This window comes from Orcinus orca, chromosome 3 (assembly GCF_937001465.1).
Source record: "Orcinus orca chromosome 3, mOrcOrc1.1, whole genome shotgun sequence".
NCBI classification, from domain to species: domain Eukaryota; kingdom Metazoa; phylum Chordata; class Mammalia; order Artiodactyla; family Delphinidae; genus Orcinus; species Orcinus orca.
The window spans coordinates 75,952,750-75,965,101 of record NC_064561.1 but is presented as its reverse complement, the minus strand read 5'-3'; the positions used below and the strand labels follow the sequence as shown (position 1 = coordinate 75,965,101).

Here is a 12,352-nt window from a genome sequence, read left to right as displayed (position 1 = left end):
CAAACATTCTCATCATTATTAGAAATTCTCCTCTACATTGTTCAGTCTCGCCCAACCATCAACATTCTGACAAGCCAATTGTTGGGAAACAAAACCCAAATCCGACTAAGCCTGGTCCGAGGTCAGCCCTTGCTCATAGGCTTGCGGGGCCTGCCCTTGGGGGGCTTGGCTTGGGCAGGCTGCAGTGAAGCACGTGCACCGAGAAGAGCAGAAGTTAGCCAGTTAATTGTTCTCCAGTTGCCCATGCTGTCATGGCTGTGGGTGGGCTGCCTCTACTTCCAGCATTTCCAGTGTCTCCTTGGGGCAGTTAGCTCAAGAAGAGTCGGATCTGACTTGGGTGTGGATGTTGTCTTGCCAGTGCACTGTGGAATACAGCCCTCATCCACAATTCTCTGGCCCCAGAGCCTCTGGGAGGCCTGAAGAAACTGTTAGGTACCACTGTCCTAGGAGAGAGACCAGGCCAAGGAGCTCAGCTTGGGGTCCTCTCGGGGTCTCAGTTCCCTAGTCAGTCTCCAGTCTCCTGCCATGTCCTGGTGCTTTCACCTTCCTTGTCCCTTTCAAATCTTTCCACTTCTCTCTATCCTACAGCCTCGCCCTGGCCCACCCCACCTCTCCCACACAGATGTCTACCACGATTGTCCCATGGGCACTTGTCTCTAGACAGGTCCCTCCTGCTTTGCTCCCCAGGCAGCCAGATGGATTCATGCACCTATTAATTCACTCAACAAATATTTACTGAGTCCTACAAAGTGTCAAGAACTATGCCAGGTGCTGCAAAGAACCCAACACTTGAGGTGCTTATATTTTAGTGCATTAGTCTGGCTGTGTCCCATATGGGCTGCCTGCCGGCTCAGTATGAGCTCCAAGCCCTTTGGTCTGGTCGAAGACCCTGCTCTGCCATTCTGGCCCCACAGTCCCGGAGACCTCTCCAGCCTCACTGCTCGTAGCTCTCTGTTTCCCGCACCACAGCCCTGGGCTCCAGGAACAGGAACCAGCTGCAGTTCTCCTACCATCTCCAGGCCCCTGTGCCTGGAATGCATCCCAGTCAAATGGCTGACATTTTTCTCCCAGTGGGACAGACCAGTGTCCAGTGGGAGGTGGACACGTCCTCTACTGGGGCATCCTCCTCCTAAACATTTATTCTGGCTACCTTCTAGGCCTTAGGGGAGCACTATCATCCGCTGGGGGACTGTGAGGTCTCTGCTCTGAATTACAGCTCTCTCCCCCAGGTCTGGGGAGGACCACTCACTGCATAGGTGCCAGCAGTGACTGTGTTCCAGAGTCTGAGGAAAGTGAGCCTCTTCTCACCTCTGATTAATAGAAATATTTACAGGTTTTATGGAAGTCAGGATGGAAAGGCAGCATGAATTTCCCTAAGTTTAGAAAATGCTCTGTGGGGCAAAGATCAGCACCAGGCTATAAGGTACTCCATACACAACCAGGGATGTTGCTATCATTATCCTTATCAACAACAGCAACTGAGAGATGAGCCAAGAGGATGACCTTGGGTCACCCAGGAGGCAGTGGAGCTGAGAACCCAACATCAGCATAGCTGCCTGCTCCCTCTCCCACTTAACGGATTTAGAAACTATCTTAAAGGAAGCAAAAGAAGGGAGGGAAGCCCAGCTCCCTGGCAATGTGTCATACTTCCTCCTGCCCAGAACCTGGGGCAGCCCCAAGTTGTCCCGGTGGAGGCCCTGACTCCCGCCCAGGCCTATTGCGCCAGCAGGGCTGGATAAGTGTGGGGTCATTTCATGTGCTGGGAGTGGAGGCCAGGGAAACAGCAGCTGTTGCTGGAGCCACAGCTTCAACTCAGAAACTACATGATAACTCATAGTTTTGCCCACCCCCCCACACCTAGGACGATCTCCCTGACTGACCCCACAACTCTCAGGGCCCTTCTCCTACTGGGATCTCCATAGGGAAGCTGCTGTAGGTCCTCCCAGGTCTTCAACTGAAACAGAAGCTCTAGCCCTGCTCAAGGACAGAGGCGGGGCTGTGCCCAGCCTAGCTTCACAGAAGACCTGTGACTCAGACCCTAACACCTCCTCTCACAGGTCTAACCCCTGGAAATGCATACCAACCAGTTTTGGAACCCAGGCAGAAATCAAAGGAAGCTGCAAGAGCCTCAGGCCATGCCGTGAGCCACAGTCACACCAAAGGCTCCCGCACCTTTGATGCTTAGGGACAGAGAGAGACAGACTTGGGCTCCAGACCAAACAAAAACACTAGGCATGGCTGTGGGCCTGGGTCCCCTAGTTATCATGAACTTCCGTGGTAGGAAGGAGTATCTTTCCTTGGTGTCGGCCAGTTGGAAAGTCCAGGAGTCACAGGCAGACAGACAGAACAGGCCCATGACAGTGACAGACAAACAGAGAGACACAGACTGAAGCCCCTGACAATAAGAGATGGACAGACCCTGACACTGACAGATTCAGGCAAAGCTTGGAAGGGACAGATGCAAAGACCACCTGGGGACAGTTGCAGTGACAGACATACAGGCAGATGAACAGACTTAGAGTCCCAGCAGGTACAGACAAAGACACAGCTGCTGCTGTGGTCAGGGTGAGAGGTGGCAGTTCTGCCCTGAGCTCAGCCCTAGAGGTTCTTGGAGTTTCTCTCTCTTGGCACTGCAATCAGAGACTTTGAGGGACTCTTTCCAGGGCCACAATTCCCCCGGCCCCATGATCCTCAGGAATGGAGAAAGCTGTGGCCCTCACTGTCCCTGGAACTGTAACCGAGCAGGACCCTATGAGGCCTTCCCAGAATAGACCCCCACCCATGTCCTCCACCTGCCTTTTGTCTGTAGAAAAATTTTAGTCAAAGAATAAATTTTATCAGAGAAGTGAGAAAATACAGAAAGAAAGGAAAACAGTCAAGCAAGACAAAATAATAATACTTTAGCCATTAAACAAAGTCAAGGACCTTTAGTTCCTCCTCAAGGGCTATAGATAATATTCTGAGCCATGTCTTTTGAGCTGTTTTGCAGATCCTGAAACCCCCACCAGGTGAAAGAAGTTAACTGTGTGCTGCCCACGAGCACACAGACCCCAGACAGACCACTTGGAACCAGAAGGTTGATGATGCTGACTCCCGATTACCTCACCATCAACCAATAGAAGAATGCCCACGAGCTGATCACGCCCTGCTCCTTGAACACTGTAAGACTCCTCACTACCCGTTCCAGGGTGGGACACACACTTTTGAGGGCATTAGCCCACTGTGGTCCCCTCTGCCTGGCAAAGAAATAAAACTATTCTTTTCTACTTCACCCAAAAATCTGTCTCCGCGTTTCTATTTGGCACCGGTGAACAGAGTCAGCAACAGGGCCAGACTCAAGAATCAATTCATACCCCTGTCACATGCCCCCTTCCAAACCTTGTGGGGCAGGAACAGCTCCCCCATATCCCTCCTGAGGCCACCTACTCACAGCACAGTGGAACTGCTTGTCCTGGGAAAGGTCTTATTAGGAGCCACTGTGAGTCCAGACTCTGTGGGCACAGTGGACAGTACCAGGTAGAGGCTGCAGTCCAGTGCTCCTGTGGTTATCAGAGGATGCTTAGCTCCAACTGGCCAACTTCTCTTCACCTCCATGACCTCCAAGGCCCAGAGACCTGAGGACCTAAAAGGTCCTGGCCAAGGGGAGAGACTCCAGGCCAGACAAGAATGGGAAGATTAGCCTCTTTCATAGTTAGAGAGACTGGGACTGACTTGGACACACTCAGCTCTGTGTCTGTAGAGTCCAAGAACCCCTGGGAAGGGGTAAGACTTTCCTACCTTGAAGGGACCTTTGTGCTGAAACCATGACCAGGCTGCCTGCCTCAGGTTGGGCCCCTGGGATGAAGACTCTGAGACAGAGACTGGCATGTAGGATTGTTCGTGGAAGGGGAGGGGAGGGGAGGGGGCAGGATTGAACAGAGGGAGAAGCTGGATCCAATGCAGTCACAACAAAAGTCTCAGCTGAGCCAACAGAGAGTTCTAGAGCTGCGATGATCCCTCAGAGTTTTCCTCATTTGGGGTGAGGAGGTTAAACCATATTCCTTGATATTGATCCGTAATTAGATGTAGGCTGTCCCTAGAAGGGGGCATGACTTCAGGCATGGCAATGTTTTTCACCCAAGGAAATCCCCAAAGAGAGGGGATGCCTGCCAAGAGGTGCCTTCCAGCAGAATTCCTAACCTGGGGGAATAAGCCTTTGACTCCTGAAGGGTGTTCTGGATAGCACACCATTACATCCACCACAGTCCACCCCTTGAACTGTTTGGATCCACTTCTTCATATAACCACTTCCCATAGGTTCTGTGAGCAGCTCCTCCAGGATTTTACTGCTGTGTATGCCGTTACATGTTTAACAACTGGCTCTTAAAAAAAAAAGGCCAAACCTTGATTTGAACGTTTGTAAATTATCATTGTGTAAATACTCCCACTAAGGCAATCTGAAGTTTGTAATGGTTTGAAAACTGGTTGGCAAAAACTTAGCAATGGGCTCTCTCAAGCCAGGCTGAATCACCGATGATTCTGATGTGCTTCTCTTCTTGAAGGAAGCATAGAAGAGAAAGATTAGCGAGATGAACTACAGCCCCTGCTGTTGTAGTTGATCTCAGGGCCACAGTTAGCACTCATCTCCTCCTCTTCTATCTATTGCAGATTCCCTCAGTTAGCACTGAGCATACACTCATCCTGATGGCTTCCCCAGTGGCATAACCCAGTCCCTCATCCCTGAGGATCTAATTCCTGATCTGATTCGATTTTAGCCTGGGGTTTCTGCACTTGTCCCTTTACTGTCAAAATTGCGGGGAGGAGTACCAGAGAGTCACTCAAGTGGATCCCACTGTGTAGCACTGTGTAGCGGTACCCTTTCCTCCTCCTGAAGATCAGGCTTAGGTACCCCTGCCAAGAGTACTTCTTTTCTGTTGGTCTCTGGAAAAAAGGAGGCAAAATTCCCTGGCAACAGTCTTGGCTTACAGTTTAATGGGACTCTTGCTGTGGTCTCAGGTGGAAGTGTTCCTTACTGGGGAAACAGGATCTCTAAACCTACAGAGTCCAGAGTTGCAGGGATGGAAAGCACAAATTTCCCAAGTGGGTCACTGGGTGATGGTAAAACGGGTCATTCCTGCTTCTGTCTCTTGGTTCTCAGACCCTTGTATTATATCTATTGGAGCTTGAATCCATATAAGGGTCTTTCACTTACAGTGAGAACCGTGTCTTGGAGGATGGCTTATCATCCTTGTAAAGTACCACTCCTAAGCTGGCGCTTCAACTATGCCTCCAACAAGCTGTTGTACAACATTCTATCGGGTCGGCAGCTCCTAGATGGTGCAGTATGTGATATGATCAGTGGTCCCTACAGTCATGGACTTACTCCTTCTTTGCCATAAAGTGGATCTCTTGGTTTGACATACTATATGAGATCCCATGCTAGTGGATCAAATACTCTGAAAGCCCTTGAATAGTGATTTGGCTAAGGCCCTGAAGATAGGAAAGGCAAACCCATTCCTGGAATGTGTATTTATTTTTGTCAGAACGAATCACTTGCCCTTCCAGGGTTTTAGACGGCCATGTAGTCAATTAGCAACCAAGTGGCCTGTTGATCTCTCTGACTCACGGTACTATATTTGGAGCTCAAAGTTGGTCTCTGTTGCTGGCAGGCTAGACATTTGACAATGGCGATAGCTAAATCAACTGTGGTAAGAACTCATGGTATTGGGTTTATGTATAGCTTGCATCCCTGTCCCCAAGGCTACTCCATTCATGTACCCACTGAGCCAGCACTGGGGTACAATGACAGAAGCTGGATGATATTAGCTGGTAGAGTCATTGTGTTTACCCGATTATTGTACCTCTTACATTGTGGTATGCTTCCTGGTGGGCATTAACATGCAACATGAAGTTCTTCATACTTCACGCCACTAACGTCCCTCCATTGCATGCCTCTGTACTACACTTCCTTGTCCCTGGTCTTCTAGTCTTTCTCATTCCAGGTCCCGGAGCAGCCAGCCAAGCCATTTGCCACTGCCCTTGAGTCCATATATATTTTAATTTCAGACAACCTTTCTACACAACGTCAATGGCCAGGTATACCACCTGAAGCTCTAGCCCATCGGATTTTTTCTCAATTCTTTCAAGGTCACCCCTGAGTGGAGCTGTAGTATAGTAACTAACCATTTCTGGCCTGACTTACATACTGATCTGACCTATTTGTAAACCAAGTGTGGGCTTTTACCTCCTCCATCAGCTGGTCCTAGGGGATTACCCATGTATCCATAGGTGTGAGCCCGGGGAGAGGCTCTGGTGCCACAGAAGCACAAACATGAAGTCCTGGCTTACTTGTTTGTGAAGCTTACTTGTGCCCTCCAATCCTGCTCATACTTGATTCCCAATGTACAACTTCCATTTTATGATGGGTTGTTGCTAGGCTTGCCTGACTTTCTCAGTCAGGCCCTCCAGATCCATCAGGGCTCAGGAAAATAACAGGAGCTGTTTTTCAAAAGGTGTATAATTCCTCAAGGCAAATGCTATGGCTTTGTTCCATAACCTCAGGGACACAATGTATTCTCCCACTACTGGTATCTTCAAAAACCACAGGATCTGATGATTCATATGGTCCAAATAGCAGGGTTACTTGTACTATAGCCTGAAAACACTGCAGAGCCCTTTCCTACCTGGGGCCTCACTCAAAGGTGGCAGGCCTTTGTGTTACTGCCAGGTATATGGGTCACAGTAATATTCCCAGGTGTGCAGTAGGTTACATCTATAACCCTAAGAGGCCTACCAAACATGGTGCTTCCTTCTTCATGGTGAGAAGTAGAACATGTAGTCATTTGTCCTATACTTCAGAGGAAATTTCCTGACACGCTCTAGACCACTGGATTCCTAAAAACTTTACTGATGTGGCAGGCTCTGAATCTTCACAGGGGTTATTTTCTGGAGTACGTGTATCTTGTCACGGCTATCAATGTGTTAGTCACTTCTTGATCATCGTGTCTGATCAGCATAACATTATTTTATAACATCTTTATTGGAGTATAACTGCTTTATAGTGTTGTGTTAGTTTCTGCTATATAACAAAGTGAATCAGCTATATGCATACATATATCCCCATATCCCCTCCCTCTTGCGTCTCCCTGCCACCCTCCTCATCCCACCCCTCTAGGTGGTCACAAAGCACCGAGCTGATCTCCCTGTGCCATGCAGCTGCTTCCCACTAGCTGTCTATTTTTACATTTGGTAGTGTATATATGTCAATGCTACTCTCTCACTTCATCCCAGCTTACCCTTCCCGCTCCCCATGTCCTCAAGTCCATTCTCTACATCTGTGTCTTTATTCCTGTCCTGTCCCTAGGTTCATCAGAACCATTTTTTTTTTTTTTAGATTCCATATATATGTGTTAGCATACGGTATTTGTTTTTTTCTTTTTGACTTACTTCATTCTGTATGACAGACTCTAGGTCCATCCACCTCACTACAAATAACTCAATTTCGTTTCTCTTTATGGCTGAGTAATATTCCATTGTATATATAGCATAACATTATTGATAGAGTAGACCAGTGTGATGTTCTGCAGGAAGGAGCGATAACCTAACCCTGGAAATTTATACTGTTGTTTGTTCCAAGTAAATGCAAACTATTTCTAATAAGGGTAAAAAAGAATGGAGTCACCAGATCAGTGTCCACACACTGTATGCCTGAGGTCATGTTAATAATCTACTGCAGCAAAGATAGAACACCTGGCAGGCACAGTGGCTGCAACTGTGGCTACTATTTGCTGAATTGGTAGTAGCCCACTGCCATCTTCTAGGGTGTATCTGAGTTTTATTGGTAAATTAAAGAAGATACAATGGACTTCCTTTAGGTCTTTAATGGTGGCACTAATTTCTGCGATCACCTCTGGAATGTGATATTGTTGTTTTTTTGTTTGTTTGTTTTTTGCGGTACACGGGCCTCTCACTGTTGTGGCCTCTCCCGTTGCGGAGCACAGGCTCCGGACGTGCAGGCTCAGCGGCCATGGCTCACGGGCCCAGCTGCTCCGCGGCATGTGGGATCTTCCCGGACTGGGGCACGAACCCGTGTCCCCTGCATCAGCAGGCGGACTCTCAACCACTGCGCCACCAGGGAAGCCCTGTGATATTGTTTCTGATTTACTATTTTGGCTGGAATAGGGAGAAGTTTTTAAGGTTTCCACTTGGCTTTCCTCACTATGATAGCTCTTACCACACAGGCCAAGGACCCAATATAGAAGATTATGCTAGCCATGAAGTATGTTTATCTGATTATATCACCGGGTGAGTGTGTGGACCTAGAGAGCCTGCTATGAGCAGGATTCAGACCAAGAATCTATTAATTATCTGAACCACATATGCCCCCAACTCTAACAAGAAGGTGCTATTTCAGGTCTCTAGAGAATAATTTCAACTCAAATCCTGTGTTTCATAGTCCTTGAAATGCTTGTGTATTCTTTTCCCAGTATCTAAATAAATATCCAAATAAATGGCCACAGGTTCCCTTGGGGAAGGGCTGGGGAAATCATTATCATGCACATTTGCTGTGGTATTATGGGATTCTTCCTTCTGGAGATCTGGCTTCTTCTTCAATCAATGCATTCTGAGTCTGAAAACTGATTCTGGTCTGGAAACTTAGCAAGGGACTTGTGATTGGGATGACTAGGCTCATCATCCTTGATTGATTTCTTTTGATTGTACTGAATGAGCAGTACTACTCTCAGTGAGCTCAGTTCTGTGACAATATCTCCTACTGTCAGTCCTGACCTACTGAGGACAACCACTGCTTTACTTCTTAGTGAGGCTGGTGCCCTTCTTTCCAGCACACTCTTTACTGTTTTGGTATCTTTGGGGCCCTTGGGTGGGTTTTCCAACCTTACTTAGTACCTCACTCCTGCACACCCACTTCCTCCACAGTCTGCCACAGCAATTCTAACATGCTTATCTCACTTATTTTTCCATGCTTCTAGGAACCATTCTAATGGTGTATTTGCATCATCTCCTGGGGTCCTTGCCACAGTTTTAAATACTGCATCCTTGGACAGTGATCTCAAATCCATAAACGTTTATCCAAATTTGCTCTAAGCTTTTCATTATCTTTTCCTGAGAATCAGTTAAGCTTAGCAATAGTTACCCAATTCCATTATCCTTGGAGTAACTAATTCCCCTGTGTTTCTCCAACAGCTGATAAATTGCACCAGCTAATGCACTCTCTTCCAACAGGAGTAGAAACATTAACAACTGCACTATTACCTTGTGCCAGAGACTGTGCTTCACAAACAACTGTGAAGGGGTGTGTCCTCACTGGCAGCCAGGGAGTACTCACTGTGCCTCAGCCTTCAGGTACCAGGGACACCCATCAGGCAATGAGCAGATTCAGCCCCATCTGGGTCAGGGAGCTGGGGAGTTGGGTATAGTTTCTTGGGCAGGTAGTCCCAGGGCAGTCTTTGAAGGGAGGAGGAGGAGTCATCTGCCAGGTGGCAAAGGGGTAGGAAAGAACATGCCTGTGACGGGATGAGTAAGAGAGAGCCTTTCCTTCATGGCAGAAGTCCTGGTGAGAAGCATGGCAGGGATTAGCTAATACTAGGGTGGAGGCTGAAGCCAGACAGGAGAATTCTGGGCCCAGTAGCTCACAGTTAGTGTGGTTTCAAAATGGTGCAATTTCTCCCCAGAGAAGGGCATGCAGAAGTATGTCTGGGGAATACCATGAGTCTGAGGTGTTGTTTAGGGGTAGTATATTAGGAAAAGATAGGGGCCCCAGTTGGAGGGTACAGGTCCTCATTTAGCCCTCAGACCAAAGTTTGAGACACTTATGTAGCCAAGGAGAGAAAGGACCGAGTCCCAAGTAACTTGCAAACCTAGAATGTAGGCAGAGGAGGAGGCAACTGCAGAAGAACCTTTAGGGACTGAAAAGAGAGGGAGGGAGGGAGCCAGGAGTGGTGGCATCATGGAGACAGCGAAGACCAAGAGGTCAGAAAACTTCCCTGAACCTGGAGAGAGCAGGTCAGTGCAGGGTGAGGTGGCATCTACTGGCAGGGCCTTGGGGCAGCTGGGGGTGAGGGGCGATGGGGAATGAGGAGGTGATGTGAGTGGAAGAGGCCTAGATAGTTCAGGCCCTTGAGGCTGGGCTCTTTTTTTTTTTTTTTTTTTTTTTTGCGGTACACGGGCCTCTCACTGTTGTGGCCTCTCCCGTTGCGGAACACAGGCTCCGCACGCGCAGGCTCAGCGGCCATGGCTCACAGGCCCAGCTGCTCCACGGCATGTGGGATCTTCCCGGACCGGGACACGAAGCTGCATCCCCTGCATCGGCAGGCGGACTCTCAACCACTGGGCCACCAGGGAAGCCCGAGGCTGGGCTCTTTTAACAGGTTGGATATTGAGCAGGATTCAGGTAGAGCAGCTCTCAGCCTGTGGGTCACCCCAGCTTCCTTTCTCAAGCTTCCCCCAGAGGCTTGCTGGAGCAGGATGGACAGGAACTGTACTCAGGTCCAGGTGCCAGCTCATCCCTGGGTTTCCCCGGGGGCGGGTCCAACTGGTCCGCCAGTCCATTCTGAGCTCTTCTTAGGCAGGGCTATATCCAGCAGTTTTGAAGGCTTTCCAGTGAGATACAGTGCTTTTGTCCCATGGAACCTAAAGGGAAATCCCAGCTCTGGTCCCCACCCCTTGACTAAGGCCTCCAAAATCTGGGCCAGGGGCCAGGGTGGAGCAAGCCACTGAATCAGGACAGCGGTTTTCTGTCCACACATTCCCCTACCATCTGCACCCCAGAAGATGACTCTATAGGAGTGGGGAGCTGAAGTCCATAGAGTCACTGGAATGAGTTACATCATTTCTTTAAGGCTCACCACAATCATGTGAGACCATGACACCCCTCTTTCACAGATGGCGTAACTGAAGCTGCAAGCAGAGAAATAATTTGCTGAGATCTATAAAGCCCCAGAGGAGCAAAGATGAGACTTGGAACCTAGTCTCCGAGACTCCTTGTCAGGTGTTCTTCCATTACCCTCTCTGCCACTCAGCATGAACCAGCCAGGATAAGATACTAAGAGGGACAGCAGGTCTTGGCTATGTAGCATCAGGATGCCAGCTGGACCTGGGTCCTCCAAGTGTCTGCCCCCTGCCTGCTTCAGGACCCTGAGCGTGAGCCTTATGGCCCATCTAGCATCCCGAGCTCCCACTTATACCTCACATCTCAGCCTTCCACAGCCTCACTCCTCCTTGAGCCGTCAGCCCCCAGTACCCACCGAGAACTTCCTCCTAGATGACCCAGACTCTTCACAACCACCAGTGTGGTGGAACCATTTTACCAACAGAGAGACTAAAACACAGAGGAGCCCAGGGAGCCAGGGCAGTTGAGAGCACACGGGTCCAACACCTGCCCTAGGGCAGGCCCCCAAGTATCCATGAATGGCAGATATGAGGGATAGCAGCCTTGTATCTCAGCCACCTCAGTAAGGACAAGGGTGAGGCACCCGGGGCAGCCCCAGCTCCAGGGCCTTCAGAGGGGATCTCCTCTCTTTGTTCCCCACAGGAAATGTGGTGTTGGCCGGCCAGCCACAGAGGCCTGGGCATCCCCACGGAGCAGCCTTACCTCTCCGCTCTCTGGCCCTCTCCCCACCTTTATCACACTGGCAGTCATGCTTCTTATCTCAGAGCCTGGCTTCCTGCTGCTTTTAAAGAGACATGTGGCCTACCACTGGCTGACTGCCACCCTGCTAAGAGGTCCTTGCCCCATCTCCTGGAGTCATAGCAGGCTCGTCCCTTGCTCGCCACCAAGGAGAGGCTCTCTCCTCTCCACTCAGCACCCAGATCACTCTAAGGACTATCAAACAACCTAGTGACTGGAATGTGAGTTCTTCTGAAGGATGGATAGAATGATGAATGGACTGATGGCTTCATTCAACAAATAAATACTTATTGAGCACCTACCTGCTGCATATGCACTGTCCTGGGCATTGGGGACAAGTGGGAAATAAGACAGCTTGTCTGCTCTCTTGGTACTTACATTCTGGTAGGGGAGATAGTACAGCAGTAAACAAAAGAATTCCCCAGATAATGTCAGAGATAAGAGCAACGAAGATAATAAAAGAGATGATGGCATGGAATCTTTGGAGTGATCGATGGGAGCCTTTTTGAGGACACATTTGGCTGAGACCTGACAAAAAGGAGCTGGATTTACATTTTTCAAGGATCACTCATGCTACAGTACTGGCCAAATGCATTGGAAGGGGGATCAGTGAGGAGGTTGCCAGAGATGATGAACTGATCTGGACAGTGGGGGTAACAAGGGGGAAGACAGGTCAGGAAAGGGGTCACAGAGAATAGGGAACAGAAGACAGAGCACAGGAGGGAG

At 49.2% G+C, this 12,352-nt stretch overlaps 1 protein-coding gene across 1 annotated transcript in view; it reads right to left on the bottom strand.

The window, feature by feature from the left end:
• ACSL6 (acyl-CoA synthetase long chain family member 6) overlaps nucleotides 1–12,352 on the bottom strand; it is a 291,721-nt gene that overhangs the window by 145,967 nt on the left and 133,402 nt on the right. The gene's annotated exons all lie outside the window — the stretch shown is intronic.